The sequence below is a fragment of the Octopus bimaculoides genome, chromosome 20 (assembly GCF_046866305.1).
Source record: "Octopus bimaculoides isolate indiv1 chromosome 20, ASM4686630v1, whole genome shotgun sequence".
Taxonomy (NCBI): domain Eukaryota; kingdom Metazoa; phylum Mollusca; class Cephalopoda; order Octopoda; family Octopodidae; genus Octopus; species Octopus bimaculoides.
The window spans coordinates 21733828-21752318 of NC_142947.1; positions in this window are offsets into that span (position 1 = coordinate 21733828).

Genomic DNA, 18491 nt, shown 5'->3' on the forward strand with positions numbered 1-18491 from the left:
TGATAAAAAAAAAAAAAAAATTGCAGGCTATAAGTGATCAATAAGATCAATATTTTCCTAAGGCACTAACAAAACATCTTAGTAAACTATGCGAAGGTGCTGAGACGTACTTTTTGTACTTATCTTTTCAAAATATTTTGAGTTGAAATTGCACTTTTAGTGTTGAAGAATCTTTGACAATGGGATATGCAGTAGTTGGCCAAATAAAATAACTATGATCCACAGATCCAAGGCACTGATTATCCTATATGAGAAAATTTCTAGCTTGATCTAGCAAGTGCAGCCAAATCTTCCTCAGATATCACTCTACCATCTGAACAGAATATGACAGAATAGCTAATTCCTAGATTTAATAAATTAGCAAAGATGTGATAGGTATGAGGTATGACTAGAATGTTGATGAGGTGATAATGTTAGTCATAGAAAACAATAATTGTATATAGAACAAAAGTGGCTATGAGGTTAAGAAGTTTGCTTTGGAACCATGTGCTTCTCAGTTGAATCCAACTATGTTGCAACTTGGCCAAGTATTTTCTCCATCCATCCATCCATCCATCCATCTACACAACGGGACTGAACCTCTAAACATGAGAATGGGAAGCTAACTTCTTAACCGCATAGCCACACGTGTGCTTTAATCTTTCAGCATTCAGATTTCTCTGTCAGATGTATTGCTTGTTTATTTACTTTGTTTTGAATTAATCATGTATTAGCTCATAGCTTAGAGATTTCAATGATATGATTGTATATTGTAACATAGCAGTTTGGCAAAAGAGATTGATAGGATGAGTTGTTGGCACTCCGTCGCTTACGACGTCGAGGGTTCCAGATGATCCGATCAACGGAACAGCCTGCTCGTGAAATTAACGTGCAAATAGCTGAGCACTCCACAGACACGTGTACCCTTAACGTAGTTCTCGGGGATATTCAGCGTGACACAGTGTGACAAGGCTGACACTTTGAATTACAGGCACAACAGAAACAGGAAGTAAGAGTGAGAGAAAGTTGTGGTGAAAGAGTACAGCAGGGTTCGCCACCATCCCCTGCTGGAGCCTTGTGGAGCTTTAGGTGTTTTCGCTCAATAAACACTCACAACGCCCACTGGGCCATTGCACCTCCACAATAGGATGAGTACCAGGCTTAAAAAAACAAAAAACAAGTACTGGTGTTGATTCATTTCACTAAAAAATTCTCTGAGGCGGTACCCTAGCATTGCTGCAGTCTAATGACTGAAACAAGTAAAAGGATAAGAAGAAAAAAAAAAAGGATATGGTTGACTCAGGAATAGATCAGAAGATACTATGGCATTGCCAATGAGTGGGTTGCGAGCAAAAAAAACCCACTTAAAAGAAAACTTGAGATGCTAGGCTATTTACTTTAGAATAGCTATTGTGTTGTACAGTATCTGGTTATGGTTTGCAAATAATAAATAGTAAATAAAATGGAATAACGACCACTCCCATCTTATGGTTGGATGGCTAACTGTGAAAGAAACTGAAAAGTTGTCAAAGACCATTCTAACTGTTGTGGTTTGTATAAGTGACTATAAACTACTAAACCTGTTAAGTAGAGAAGACTACCAATAAAATATTAAATAAAAAAAAAAAATCAAACTGATTTTAATTAATAAAACTATCCAAGCAGTTAAAATACCAACACAGTCTAGGTAGAATCCACTATGAAATATTTTGGTTTTATTTACTTCATATCACATTATGTAAACAATCGGATCGTTAATTGCAGATTTTCAGTGGACTAATCACTGGTTCACTGCATTTAAGATGGCTAAAGTGACAAGGGAGCGACTTTGCAACTCAGTGCTGAACAAATACTGCAAGGTATTTTTGTTTGAAAGCCTTTGCTTTCTTGCCAATAAATATTAACGAGAGAGAGAGAGATGCACACACACAGCGGTCTTTCACACATTTTCTATCTACCAAATATCATGGTAAAAGAAAACTGCTTAAGGTGCAGCTGAGTGAGATTGAACCTCTGTTCAGAGGGATTCTTGCTATAGTATTCTTGCTACAATATTTTTGCTACAGTATTCTTGTCTTTTTTTTTTTTGTATATCAGTGACTAACTATATTATTCAATTTCTGTATTTATAAGTCAGTTAAGATGTAATTTGTGAGAGATTTCACTTCTATTTCTAGCCGGTCAAGTAGCTGTGTAGTGGTCAGTCTCATTGGTTCATGATGACAGTGATGGTAGTGATGATAATAATCATGATGATATGGAAGAATATAAAATGTTTCTGTATGAATGAAACTTACTGGCAAGAAAAATAATTTTCACTGAAAGATAGATGGATATACAGACAGAATATAACAGTGTCAATTGAATAGTTGGAAAGATATCTTTTAAATATGTTCTGTGACATTGTGGAAAGTGAATTGGTCATTATCTCATGGGGGAAATAATTTCTATAAAAGCAAATTTATATGTTAAAATTGAACTAAGTTGTTCAGCCGTGTTCTTCTGTAATTGAATATTTGAAGGTTTTAAAACCCATTATGTATATTTTAAAAAATGGTTTGTAGGAATCAAAACTGTGTTAATATTACTTCTCAAAGAATTCTATATCCAATTGCTTTGAATTTTCCTTTCTTTCTGAAGTGCTGGGATTCCAGTGCTTCTCCCTCCTGACTTTGGTAAGCTAAATGATAGTAGCTGGTGGTTGGGGACTATTATGTTGTGCCTTCTTGGGTGGTATTTGAATAGGAGTGTGTAGGGGGCGAAAACAATATTCTCTAGAGAGAAAATTTAATTGAATAAGAACAAAAAAAAAAAAAAAAGAAATCAAATCTGACAAATTTTGATGTTATTCCTTATTTGCTCAGTAATTGAGGCAGGTCAATGGAGTTCAGGTGGCATTAACCAAATGAAATATTAATTGCTTCCTGTACAATTCCATTTCGTGCCTACCAGCCTCCACTTTTTCTCCTTTCTTTCAAAGTTGTCTACACTTGTTAAATATTTGCTTATGAGCAGAAAAGATGTAATAGCTAATAATCTTTTCATTCACTTCAAATCCCACAATTTATTTGTAACTTATATATAAAATGTTAATATAAACACCCATCATTGCCTAGCAGAAAATAGTTAAGATAAATATAGTTTTGTGAATGTTTGGCATAAGCTTTTTTTTTTCTGTTTAAGAAAAAAATTTTTTTTGTCTGTTATAACTTTATCAGAGAAGGGATGGACTGTGCTCCTCATGACTTTCAGACCGGTGCCAATAGCCAACCTGAATAACTGCAGGTCAGTATCTGCAGGAAGGAAATACATATACTTAAGGAAAGTGGTGGATTGTTGCTAGTATTCTGATCTGTTTGTTTCCAATAAACTTCTGTTAAAATCTTTCAATCCCAGTTGGTGATGTTAAACTTGAGAGAATTTTAGGTTTTCTGACCTCCCTCATCTCTGCACAAAAAAAAAAAAAAGGGCTATGGTATGTCAGTATAGAAGGGATGTTCAGCAAGAAATGAATGGTAATTTGAAGTAGGATTCAAATATTTACACTGATGATTAATTTAGGTTCTTGATATACTGCATTATGGTGCACAAACTCTGAAACTTTCCTCTTGAAAGGTTCAGATGACATCCTATTTACTTTGTCGAGACTCCTGGTAAGTTTGAGAACTTAGTTTATTAAATTCTGAGACAAAAAGAAAAAAATTGAAAAATACCTTCTCTAATTCCAACTGTGATGTTTTAATAGATAAGGCTTGAATTGTTTATAAACAATGTTAGAAATATGACGGCATTCAGACAATCTTTGTAAGCTTAGAGCAGTCAGATCATTACTATAAGTGGAGTAAATTGAGATAATTCCTATGGGCTAAGAGTAACCTGATAATCCTTGTAAGTTGAGCACAAGTAGTTGATTAGTTGATATTTATTTGGTAGCATCTAAGTAATTCTGGTGAGATGAGAGAACAACTGCTTACTGCTAACATAGTCTTTGGGTGCCTTTAGTGTCCCCACCCTCCTGTATTACAAACATTTAGGCCCCATCTCCAGTTTAAAGTCATGGCTACTGATCTTCTTCCTTTGACCAAATCAAAAAAAAAAAAAAAAAAAAAAGAGACCCCTTAGAACACCAAGCATAGCTGTGTGATTAAGAAGTTCACTACGTGATTTTGGATTCAATTCAACTATGTTGTTAGTTAAAGTGTTTTCAATCACACCCTCATATTAACCAAAACTTGTGTGGAAGTGAGCTGGGGACCATTCCTGTTCTTGTCTGGTTTATCATCATTGTCTGGCACTTGGGTGCTTTTAGCAGAGTCTACTCTGTTACATTTATGTCAAATGTTTGCTTTGAGAATAACTTCTTTCCCTTTCTTCTTTGACCAAGTCCTGTAAAATAAAAATTTATATATACTCTTTACTCTTTTACCCTTTTACTTGTTTCAGTCATTTGACTGCGGCCATGCTGGAGCACCGCCTTTAGTCGAGCAAATCGACCCCAGGACTTATTCTTTGGAAGCCTAGTACTTATTCTATCGGTCTCTTTTGCAAAACCGCTAAGTTACGGGGACGTAAACACACCAGCATCGGTTGTCAAGCGATATTGTGGGGACAAACACAGACACACAAACACACACACACATATATATACATATATACGACGGGCTTCTTTCAGTTTCCGTCTACCAAATCCACTCACAAGGCTTTGGTTGGCCCGAGGCTATAGTAGAAGACACTTGCCCAAGGTGCCACACAGTGGGACTGAACCCAGAACCATGTGGTTGGTAAGCAAGCTACTTACCACACAGCCACTCCCACGCCTATATATATATATATATATATATATATATATATATATATATATATATATATATATATATATATATATATATATATATATATATATATATATATATATATATATATATATATATATATGGGAGAATATACAAATAATAACAACAGACGAGGACAGGTGGTGTAAATAACAAAAGGATATATTAGTATGACGCTCGGGAATACGGAAAGTCTTTGACGTTTCGAGCTACGCTCTTCAACAGAAAGAATACGGAGACAAGGAGAAAAACACGGAGAAAAAAAATTGAATAGTGTTCAGTCAACGGTCATGCAAAATGAGCAGCGCTCTGAAATGTTTGGGATTACTAAGTTGCTATCAGTTATTCAACCCTTTAGTGTTCAGAATCCCTGTCAAATGCAATTCTTATTTATTCAAATGATTTTGAATTAATCATGCGCAACCTTGTAGCTTCAAGATTTTGATGAAGTAATTGCTTACTTTTATAATGACAATGTAGGGGAGATGTAAAAGGCTAGATTTGGTTTAGTTTGAACATAAAACAGGTGGAATATTTGGGTTGGACATGGCTAGTTTAAATACTGAAGAGTTAAGTCAGTTAACTTTAAGATCTACATTTAGAATGCTTAAATGTAGTAGTAACTACCAGCAGTTACTGAGTTGGGGGGATGGTGGAATGTTAACTTATTGCCAACAGCATTTTAGGAATATATAATAACAGTGTATAGTAGACACTACATATATCTATCAGTAAGTATTAATTAACTGAAACAGTTGATTCATTGCCAGCAGAATCTATAATTAGATCACCTGTATCTAGTGGTCAAAGCAGGTATTGCCAACCAACAGCTGAGGTCTGGAGAGGGTTTGTTATTGTTGATGTATTTATGTCATAGTCTTACAGACTAATTTGGTTTCAGTTGGGATCATAATATATCAGAATTAATATATGTTGTCTTGTTGGTAACTGTCATTGAATACTGATGTTGTTTTGAAGTAAATTTAGAGCACAAAGATACCCATTGAAAGAAACATTTGTTCATCAGTTCAACCATGGGTTCCTGTCTTCATTGTGAGAACATGCCTTAATATTTAGTATCTATTAAGATGGTGAGCTGGTAGAACTGTTTGCGCACTGGGCAAAATGATGAGCAACATTTTGTCTGTCTTTATGTTCGGAATTCAAATCTCGCTGAGGTCAAGTTTGCCTTGCATCCTTTTGTGGTTGAAAATTTGAAACCAATATTTAGGACTAATTAGCAGTGAAACTGTCTTCAGTAAACTTCTACTCTCAAGATGCATTGTAAATGTCTCATCATTCTCTCTCTCTCTCAATGGTTCTGTGTCATTACTCCAGCTCTTGTACCACTGTCTCTCTATCAAATGTCTTGTACCACTGTCTCACTAAAGCTGGAAATAAATATCTTGTAACTATTTTTAAGATTATCTTTTAAAGATGTCATAAGTTCAGTGATGGATGTGCTGTTCTAAAATTTAACAAAGGCATTCACATTTCTCAATGGTTTAAGTCTTTCATGTTTGTAACTACTGGCATATCTTTTCTCTCCATAACTGTGACTCTCTTTCTGTCAATTTTTTATGATATACATTAATTTATGAGTTAGTGAGGAAGCCTCTATGTAGTTGCTCAACTTGCTAGGAATAGTAGTCAGTTTTTCATAAAACCACACTCTACTATCTTAGAAGAAATATTAAATATCTAGAGTATGCTATTCCTAAAAAGAAAAAAATGGTATGTCATAGCTGGGATGGCTTTGATCGTAGGTCTGCTCAGTCAAGGCTGACCTGGGGCGAAACAACAAACTATACAATTCCATCCTGAACAATAACAGCATTGAACTCCATAGTTTATGAAGGCCTGCCAAGACCATGGTTAGTGCTACTCTTCCTTGGACTGAATAATAGTCAATTAAACAAAAACAACAAATCTAAATGCTGTTTAGAATATGTTATCTGTCTTCAGTGCCCCCTTTCACTAAATGTTTATTTAAAAAATACATCCTCTCCCTATGTCTTGCATAGATAAAAAAAAAAACAACCCCAAAAACTCTCCTTCCCATAAGTTAATTTTGCACTGTAGTTTATTGTCCACGTTTTCTTATAGTACATATCATCCAACATGTTCTCCTTTTTAGATATTTGTATGGGCTATGTTAAGTATATTTTCCTGGATTTTGGCACATCATCAGTCATGTTTCTGCTCAGGCACAGACATGGCTGTAGCATAAGAAGCTTACTTCCCAACCACATGATCTTCAGTTCAGTCCTACTGTGTGGCATCTTGGACAAGTGTCTTCTGCTATAGCCCCAGGTTGATCAAAGCCTTTTGAGTGGATGGAAACTGAAAGAAGCCTGTTGTATGTATAGGTTGTATGTGTTACTGCCTCTTTGCTTTGATTTCATATGATAGTTGTAAATGAACATCAGCGTCATGCAAATGATTTCCTTCATTTCCAGTCTTCCATGAAAGCATGTTTGGTCATGGGGAATATTACCTCATGTGAAACAGGTGAAGTTGGCGACAGGAGGGGCATCCAGCTGTAGAAAATCCACCTTAACATTCCATTTGACCTATCAAAGCATGAAAAAGTAGGCATTAAACAATGATGTAGCAGGTTTAAGTAAATTATTTTAAAGAAAAACTAACCCTTACCCATCAATCTCGCCCTTGATATTTTCTCCTATATCTAATACTGATTAGTAGTATAGACCCAAGAATATAATTTCATGGATAGGAACTTTATTTGTCATTGAAGTTGACATTGAATTCATTTTAATCTAATAAGGCTACATTAAAAGAAATTTTATTTTCTATGCAGAAAAATGTCACATTTGTTATAAAAGTGTAATTTTGAATATTGAAGTAGGAAATAAACACGCAAGCTGACATTTAAATGACTTATATGTGTATAATACTATTATAGTCAACAACAGAAAAAATCTTTTTCATGCAAAATACATTTTTTTGTCTTGAAAGCCTCGGAATGCCTCAGTTTCCTCACCCCTGATTTAGTCAATTAGATCAACTATGGGGCTTCACTAGTAGTCTGTCCAGGTAGGTAACCTACAATGTTATTCTGAAAATAAACAGTCACATCATTGAAATCTTGAAGTGAAAGATAATGCATAATTAATTCAAAACAATCTCAATGCTAAAGGATGAAGATAGCAGGGTGAGATTTTAAGGGGACATTTGGTAGCTTTTTTTTTTTTTTTTGCAGACTGTGATAGAGGATTGGTTTGTAATATTGTGCAGTGATTGCTCATTGTGTTATTCCCTTGTTTGGTATGACTGAGATGATTGACACCTCTCACTTGCAAGGTTTTCTTTATATTCAGGTATAAAATCTTATTTACATATTGTGATCAGTATTAGCTACCAGTTGCTGACATTGTCATTGTAAAGTCATTTGCAACACATTCTATTGTTACAGAAGCTATATAATTCACACTTTACTGCATGCCATCATTACACTGCACTGTAGGCAATTGAGGACACAAAGAGGTTAACTAAAACATCAAGAAGCGGGTTTGTAATCTATAAAGATTAGTGGCTTTTATTTTAAAAAAAATTCCCTGTATGTTTAAACAAACTAGAAATTATGTTTGTGTGTATATATGGCCAGACTTGCATGCGCGCGTGTGCACACACACACACACACATTCTTCTGAGTAAATAAAATGAAAATTATGTCATTCTTTTACTTTTGCGGCTGTCTTTTGTTGTCAAAGCACTGACTAATTACAAAAATGTGAAGTGCTTAGAAATATATAGGTCACAAACAAGACATGGAATCTACTTCATAAAGTACCTGTTACAAAATAATAAAAATAGCAACAACAAGAATAACAAATGAAATATGAAATAAAAATATAAATGCTGTATTGTTAAAACCCTTCTAGAACTTATTTCTTCATACAAATAGTCAGTTATTGGTTTAGTGTAGATCACCATTTGTCAAATTGAGATGTTAAAATTAATTTCCATGGGTGCTGGGAATTCAAATTAAACTTTACCTGCCTTTGAATACCACTTTAGAAAATTTAGAGCGAGATGCTTGCTATTTCAGTTTGTCATCAAACAAGGGTGTTGGACTAACAAAACGGTTGGGAGACAAAGTTGTAGGTTAGTCACTGGTTCACTATTGGCCAATCACTGCTTCACTACACAGCCAATCATTGGTTCCCTTTAGGCTAATTTCTGGTTTGTTGTAGGCCAGTCACTAGTTCACTGTACACCAGTCACCAGTTCATTTCATTTTAATACTCAGATGTGGCTTGGTGCAAACATAGCTGTGTGGTAAGACATTTGCTTCCCAACTACATGGTTCCGGTTTCCATTCCACTGCATGACATGTTGGGAAAATGTCTTCTATTATAGCTCCAGGCTGACCAAAGCCTTGCATGTGAGTTTCATAGATGGAAGCTAGATGAAACCCATTGTGTATGTGTGTGTGTATACTGCCCAACTTTATAATACATCATCCTAATTGTATGTGCAGGTGTGGCCCACATGGTCCCGGGTTCAGACTCACTGCATGGCACCTTCCACTATGGTTTTGGGCTGACCAAAACCTTTTGAGTGTATTTGGTAGATGGAAATGGAAGGAAGCCTGTTGTGTGTGTGTGTGTGTGTGTGTGTGTGTTTGTCTCCCACCACCATTTGACAACTTGTGCTGGTGTGTTTATGTCCCTGTAACTTAGCAGTTCAGCCAAAGAGATTGAGAGAATAAGTACCAGGCTGAAAAAAATAAGTATTAGTCAATTCATTTGACTTAAAATTTCTTCAAGGCGGTGCCCTAGCACAAGTGCAGTTAACTGACTGAAACAAATAAAAGAAAAAAAGATAAGAGATAATACTAATTAATAATGTTAATTAGTATAAAATCTGTTTTACATTGTTACTGTCAGTTTACTCAACTTTAGTGTAGTACTGGTATTAACATTTTATTAACTTCAGAGAAACACAAAGCCAGCATTGGTTGTGTTTGGACCATAGGACCTTGAGGCAAAATGCTATGAAGACTCCAACTTGGCTCTGTCTGTTTCTCATCTATGTCATCTCCTCCATGCAGTGAGGGAGCTTGTTTGTAATTGCCCAACAAATTATAAATAATAACCAAGTCTCTCTCAAATCACATTCTGCAGAATATATTAAGTAATGTAGTCTTTGATATCCTTAAAAAAAAGACAGGATGATCACAGCTGGAGTGCCCCTTATTTTCAATCTACTTGATCAACACTAACTTCTGGCTAAATAGTACCAATAACAACAACTCTACTGCACTTTACCTAGTCCTAAGCTGGACAGTATTCAGCCTATTGCATATGGCTAATTTGTTTGGTGTTCATCATCATTTGTTTGGTGTTTAGGGGGTTGCCCTTAACAAATATGGACTATAGCCATCCTCTTCAAACATGCGGTCATGTGGTCTTTTATTTTAAAGTCAATAGGTCGTTTGTGGAGATTGTTTTCTTTCACTCATTTTCTCTCTCCTCTCCCCTACTCGCTTCTCCACAACTCACTTCTCTCTGCCACTCAACTCACTTCACCTCTTTTCCCCATTCTCCTCTCCCTTTCTCCCAACACCCTCATTATGTGATTATAACGTTCTGCTGATGGCGATCAGCTAGTTTTAGTATACTCTTAAGCTTTCCTGAGTAAACAATGATGCCAAGTAGAGACAATATGTTATGTAAAAGTCAGGTATTGGACATTCCTTTCTCATCTGTAAGACTGATTGGTAAATAACTCTGTTTCATACTTGCTGTTTAATATTCAGGTGTGTATATGTATGTGTATTGTTTTTGGCTCTTTCTCTATATATCTTATTTTTTATCTTTTACTTGTTTCAGTCATAAAACTGAAACCATGTTGAAGAAATTTTAGGCAAATGAATTGACCCAAGTAATTTTATTTTAAGCCTGGCACTTATTCTATCAATCTCTTATGTTAAACTGCTAGGTTATGGGGATGTAAACATACCAACACTGGTTGTTAAGCAGTGGTGGAACATACACACTTCTTTCGGTTTCCATCTACCAACTCTCTCAAGGCTTTGGTTGGCCTGAGGCTATAGTAGAAGACACTTGCCCAAGGTACCATGCAGCAGGAGTGAACCCAGAGCTATGTGGCTGGGAAGCAAGCTTCTTACCACACAGCCATGAGTGTGTATAGCACTGATTTGACTTGTTTTGTTTTCTTCTTTGAGACTAATGTTTTATCTCATGATTGTCTTTGTATGTTGAGAGAAATCATTATTTTAAATTGTGTAAAACTGATAATTCATATGAGTTAAGGGCTAAACCCTTATAAGTTGAGAGCAATTAGATCATCCTATTAAATTTGGATCACCTTGATCAGTGCTTTTTTTTTTTTTTACTGTTGTTGCTTATCTTTTAGTAATGTCTTTTCAATGCTCACCTCTCCAACATCTTTGCTACAATTCAACCTATCTCATTTCTAATGTTCATATATGTAGTATCAAGCTTTTGTAATTTAGTTCCGGGTAATAGTTTGATGTAGGTGACTACTTACCACAGTACCATCCTACTATAAGTAAATATTTGACACATCACCATTTAATTTAAGTTATTCACCCAACCTTTAGCACATGGCTTCAGCCAATATCTTGTATACATTCTACATTCTTCATATTCATCCCTGTAGCTACTAGTTGAAATTTATCTTTATAATTTTAGTTTATAGTCGTATTTTCTGTATAATCACATGCACGCGCATATATTAATTTCTCTGCTCGCAGGTAAGTTTACAAATTTTCACACATGCATGTGGCTGTGTGGTTAAGAAACTTGCTTTGCAACCATGTGGTTTTCAGTTCAATCCCACTGCATAGCACCCTATAGCAACAGGCTGACTAATGCCTTGCAAGTGAATTTGATAGATGAAAACTGTGGAAGCTGCTTAACTATTTAACAACATGTATTGGTCTGTTTACACCCCAATAACTTAATAGTTTGGCAAAAAAAGACTGATAGAATAAGTAACAAACTTAAAAAATAAAGTATTTTGGCCAACTTGTTCAACTAAATCCTTCAAGGTGGCATCCTGTCATGGCCACAGTCTAATGACTAAAACAAGTAAAAAGAAGAGTAAATACTTGAAACTTAAGAAGGGTACTTTTGTATACAAATACACTGTGGTTGTTTGTTTTGCTTGACTGGCACAGACAATCCCATATCATAATTGTTATACATGTCATAAAGTCATAAATCAGTGATTGGTCCATCCTGTAGCTCATAGCCTCTTGTGGTTCACCAAATACAATTAAAAAGCAAAAAGAAAAGGCTTAACAGTTAAATCAGGGGTTCTCAACCATTTTTTAGCCTATTGACACCTTTCATTATTGTTTTACTCTGGTGGACCCCATAGATATTCGGTGTTTAAAAGTAGTTTTATAGACACCTTTTTCCAAATGCGGATTTTGTTTTTCACCTGTTCACTTGTGTAGGTATGCAAAAGCACTCACTGAGAGAACATGTTCCAGTGGATAGAAACATGTTGAACTATTGTATAACATAAACACATCTAATACAAAAGTTTTTCATGGACCCCTAAAATACTACCGTCGATCTTCAATTTATTACTTTGCTTGCTTGGATCCACGAAAATCTTATATGGACCCCAGTTGAGAACCACTGAGTTAAATTAATATTTTAAAGAAACAATTAACAGAAGTTAGTGCTAGGAATTTGACTGAAGGGAACACAGAGAGCTTTTTTTCCAGTAATGCCAACAATATATTCTAATATTGTTGGGCATGCTCCAGATAAAGCCTTATTAAACAGGCATCAGACAAACAACTAAAAGCAGTTGTTTTCATATTTTTAAGTGCTCATTGAGAGAAGAAAATATAACACTCATTAAAATGTTTCCTCTACATTTTTACTGTGGGTGTGCACAGAAATTTGTGCTGCATACATATTTTGTCTTTCTTTATAAAGTGTGTGTGCATTCATGCAAGAAATCATTGCTCAGGTTTCTTCAATTAATCTGATTTCATCTTGCAAACTTTGTGTGCACACATTTTTTGCCTTTCCTAGTTGTAAAATGAGTGTATGCACACAAGTACACAGCTTAGAAGGACCATTGCTTATGGCCACATATATTTACAGGGCATTTGAGACTGATGGGATGAAGACGAAAGAACAACCTTCAGCTAGAATACCTCGCTCAAATGCTTGCAAGAGAGTGATCTCTGCTTAGGGCACCCAAGGACCAGCTGGTGGGTTTAAATGAGGTGATGGGATTAGATCTACCACTCAGAATTCAAAGTGAAAAGAACCAGCATAAATACTGCATGGTATCTTGTCCAGTGCTTTAACAATTCTACTAACCTATCCACCTGGAGTGGCATTTTATTTTATTGACTCTGAAAGAATGAAAAGAAATATTTTGCAGTTGGATTTGAACTTGGAATGCAGAAAGCCTGAAACAAATAACATAATGTATTTTGTTTTGTGCTTTAATGACTCTGCCAATTCACTGTTATTCTTGGCAAACTGTTTCATTATTGCTGTTAAATTATTTATTTTTATTTTTTTTTTTTTGGTAATTTTTGTCTTTTTTCTTCTGACTATAATAAATTTTGAGGTAAAACATTTGATCATGAACAAGCTGGATTGGTCAATAACTAACATTCTTTGCATTCTCTCTCTCTTCATTTCTGACCCCCCCCCCCCCATCTGGGATTAAGTCTACCATGCAAAATTCAAGGTGCAAAGAGCCAGCATAAATACTACATAACAACACCTCGTCAAGTGTTCTAACAATTCTGTCTACCTTTCAACCTGGACGGGCACTTTATTTTATCAACTCTGAAAGGACGAAAAGAAAAATTGACTGCAGTTGGATTTGAACTTGGAACACAGAAAGACCAAATCAGATACCATGAAGTATTTTGTTCTCTGCTTTAATGACTCTGCCAATTCACTGTTATTTCTGGCAAACGGTTTCATTACAGCCATTAAATTACTTGATACAGCAGGTGTGTTTTATGCTCGAGTGTTTCTCGAATATCACAGTATGCTCAATGCAATTCCTGAAAGTATGGTTTTTAAACTCCCCATTTGTTATTATTCTTAGGATGTTAACCTTGCTCAGCTGCTGTGCAGCAAACATTTTGATCTAGCTTCAGAATAAATTGCTGAAAATGTTTTTTTTTTGACTTCACAACTCTGCGTTACGTAAATCAGGAAATATGAAATAAAACTGTAAGAGCTGCAACTGAAGTGGTAGGTCCTAACACCACATTCCTCTGAGAAATATTTCTGGTGCAGGGTGGAAGAAATACCTCAAGCATACTTAGTATTTTATTATAGAATCCAGAGACAAACAACAACAACAGTAATAATAAAGCTTTAAAAAACAAAAACAAAAAAAAAAACAAAATAAAAACATGCTCTAGTATTACAAAAAATTTTCTGAAGACATTCCAGTAGTGAAAAAATAAAATTAAAATATACTTATGGAACAAAAATTTTTTTTAAAAATAAGAACATTAAAAATTACAAAAAAAAAAAAAACCTACAAACCAACTACAAATAAACATTGTGATTAGAAAATGTATTTATAAAACACATTCTTTGAAAATGTCTATAAAGGCGGAAATTAGAGTAAGTGTATGCTTAAGGCAAAAGATGAATTTAGGTAGTAGGGTTGAAGATGTGTGTGAGGGAGAGGCTAATGGTGTTGGGGGTATGGTACAGTGGGGGCGGTGGTGCTGGTTTATGTGTTGGGAGAGTGGTGAAATGTCTAGTTTACACAATTGAAATAATGCCAAGTCCTATTTTAACAATATATTTTCCAATTTGCCAAGTGGGTAGTGTTGGAGAAGAACATGAAAAAATAAAAACAAAAACAGTATCTCGTAGAGGTCTGCTCTATCAGTTCATTCACATAAGGTCGATAATTAAAATTTCACTTTCTTCCGACTTGATGAGACCTTTTTGTTTCTTTCGTATTTTATTTTATTTTTTCATGTTATTTTGTTATTTGTTTTGGTAATTTTTTGTCTTTTTCTTCTTGGCTATAATAAACTTTGAGGTAAGACATTTGATCATGAGCAAGCTGGATTGGTCAATAACTAGCATTCTTTGCATTCTCGCTCCTCATTTCTGATCTCTTCCTCCAACCCCTTCTCTCTGCACATGGACAGACAATTGCAGAATAAGTAGAGTTGGACAAAATACCTTGTGATACTCCCTATGATTATCCATATCTTCTCTGTTATTTGTGTTGCAGTTGATTAGGTGCAGGCCATCTTTGGCAGCCCCTAGTTAATCTTAATACTACAGACCTAAGATCAAAAGCATTCCAGCCATGGCCATCCCAATATTTTTTTCAAGGGTTTTAGAATGTATCATGTCTCTAACTAGTTACAGCTCAAGAACTGTGGCCATGCTGGGGCACCACCATTATCTGTGTACTTCTTTTCAAGATGGTAGGGTTTGATTTGAAGGAGATTTAGCTGCTGTTTCTAAAAGGTCAAGTTACCAAAAAGAAAATATCTCCGTTCATGCTTGAATAGATTTATGATAATGATTGACTGATTGGTCCGGTTGTTCAAATTATATCGACTGAGCTAATCAAATACTTAGAATTAACCATTGACCCAGCATTCTGTGCGTGTGTGCGTGTGCGTGCGTGTGTGTGTGTGTGTGTGTGTGTAAATGTTTGTTTTTATGTTCAGTTATAATAAAAACAATTTTACATTAATCTGATGGGTTCCTCTATACTTTTGTAGTGTACAAATTTATTATTTCTAAACAAAAATGTTGTTGACAGTGACTTTGAAGTTTTGGCCAGTGATGGCTTAGCTGGCCAAAACTTCAAAGTCATTGTCAACAACATTTTTGTTTAATAAATAATATTTGTATATATTGTGTGTGCATGCACGCACACACACACACACACACACACACACACACACACACACACACACACACACACACACACACACACACACACACACACACACACACACACACACTGCTTCCAGCTGTTCAGTATTTACATTTTTTTTTTTTTACTTGTTTCAGTCATTTGACTGCGGCCATGCTGGAGCACCACCTTTAGTCGAGCAAATCGACCCCAGGACTTATTCTTTGGAAGCCTAGTACTTATTCTATCAGTCTCTTTTGCCGAACCGTTAAGTTACAGGGACATAAACACACCACCATCGGTTATCAAGCGATGTTGGGGGGACAAACACAGACACACACACATACACATATATATATATATACATATATACGACAGGCTTCTTTCAGTTTCCGTCTACCAAATCCACTCACAAGGCTTTGGTCGGCCCAAGGTTATAGTAGAAGACACTTGCCCAAGGTGACACGCAGTGGGAGTGAACCCGGAACCATGTGGTTGGTAAGCAAGCTACTTACCACCCAGCCACTCCTGTGCAGTTGTTGCTTAGTCCTTGGTCAGCCCTGTTGAAACTGATCATCTGATCTTTATTAGACATGGTATCTAATATTCTGTTCGAATTTATGGAGGTGGGGTTGTCATCCAACTGTATAGAAGATCCTTCAGTTTGTTACGCAGTTGATTAAAGGGGGGGGGGTGTTGTGTTGTATGGAGTCAGTTACAGTGTAGCAGTGTTGTGTGGTTTGTAGATGCAGTGCTATTATATGGGAATGTTGTGTGATGTATACATGCAACCTGGTTATATAGGAATATTATGTGATCTATAGATCAGAGTGTGGTTATGTAGGAATGTTGTGTGGTTTATAGATAGTGGAGTTATGTAGGAATGTTGTGTACTAGTGTGTGAATGCTGCAGAATGTAAGTAAATTTTTTTTTTTTTTAAATATTAAGATGTGTTTTTGTGTTAAGTTATGTGCAGCCACTGTTTATTTGTTCACATATTCTTCTGTACATATACTGAAGACATGCACACACACACACACGCGTATGTTTATGTGCATGTTTGTGTATTCGTGTGTGTGTGTGTGTGTGTGTATACAGAGAAAGAGAGTAAGGTATATGTGTGTCTGTGCAGACAGAAATATATACATTCAAACATGTACGTATACGCATGCAAAACATACCTACATACAGTCTTATATATTTGAAGATTTGTACACTTATTACTCAGCATATCTAGGTATTTCTCTCTCTGTGTCTGTCTGTCTGCCTGTCTGTCTGTCTGTCTGTCTGTCTTTCCCTTATGCACACACACACACACACACACACACACACACACACACACACACACCTAAATGTTTTCATTTGTATATAGATAGGAGCACATCAGTTCATTACCATATAAATGTCAGGTTACATCTGACATATTGTTTTGAGTTTTTTACCTGTTTGCAAAGTTGGTTTAGTGTAGGTAAGAACGTACACATTTATGTATTACACTACATCTCTCTTTCACATATTCCCTGCCTGTCTACCTCTGTCTATGTGTCTGTCTGTCTTTCTTTCTCTCTCTCTCTCTCTCTCTCTCTCTCTCTCCCTGGTTGTCTTTCCCACTCTCTTTCTCTTTCTATATATCATTCTCTCTTTGTCTGCTTCTTTCATATTTGAGAAAATTGATGAGTATACTATATATCCTCCAAAAATGAAAATTCTTTCATTCTTCACTTAATTAAATTTATTGTTACAGACTCTCTCTCTCTCTCTCTCTCTCTCTCTCACACACACAGATATCCAAAATTTATGCATCAGCTTTTTGTAACTGGAACAGCTATATGTTGATATGTTTATGCATTTATTTATTCTTTTTCTTTTCATTGTTCAGCCAAGAACTGCCAGTAACCTTGATAGTTTGGAGTTTGACTGAGATAAGGAATGTAGTATTAACTTTCTGTGACAAACTTGATATATTTTAGTAAATGGTTTTAGCTGTTGTAAGATATCTTTGTAAAACGTTTTGTATCTGTATATAAAGGGTATAGGCATGGCCATGTGGTTGAGAAGTTTGCTTCTCAACCACATGGTTCCATGTTCAGTTGCACTACATAGCACCTTGGGTAAATGTCTTCTACCATAGCCTTGGTCTGACCAAAACTTTATGAGTGGATTTGGTAGACACAACCTGAGATTATATATATTGGTTCCATTTGGACCTAGCAATACTAATAAACTGGTGCTAGAGCTCAATTTACATATGTCTCACAATAAAGCATTAGCTGGGTACAGAGCGTTACATGAAATTAAACTAATGACAAAGGAACAAAATTATGCAATGAATTTCGTCATCTTACAGCTGTTTCTACTACAGGGTGCAGTGTAAATATTAGGTATAGTTACATTCTCATTATGATCTGAAGTCTATTTTATTGCTATGTTGCACTGGAGTGTTTTCAATGGAGTTTTTAAAAATTTCATATCTATTTAAAATTTTTTAATATTTTTTTTTCACCACCATGAACAAATTCCTTTTTTCTGAAATAAAATGGAGTAACAGATGTTGACATAAAGAAACTTTCCTGAAGGTACCACAACCTTTATCATCTTACACAGTCTTTGTGTTATATGTGTGTGTATACACACACACACACACACACACACATGTATATACTTTTATTAAAGCTGCTAAATCATCACAAAAGCTGTTACTCAGAGTTTCACATTCCTGTTCATTGGACAGATGTGATGAAAACTTGCGGCTTTAATAAAAGCATACTACTCTG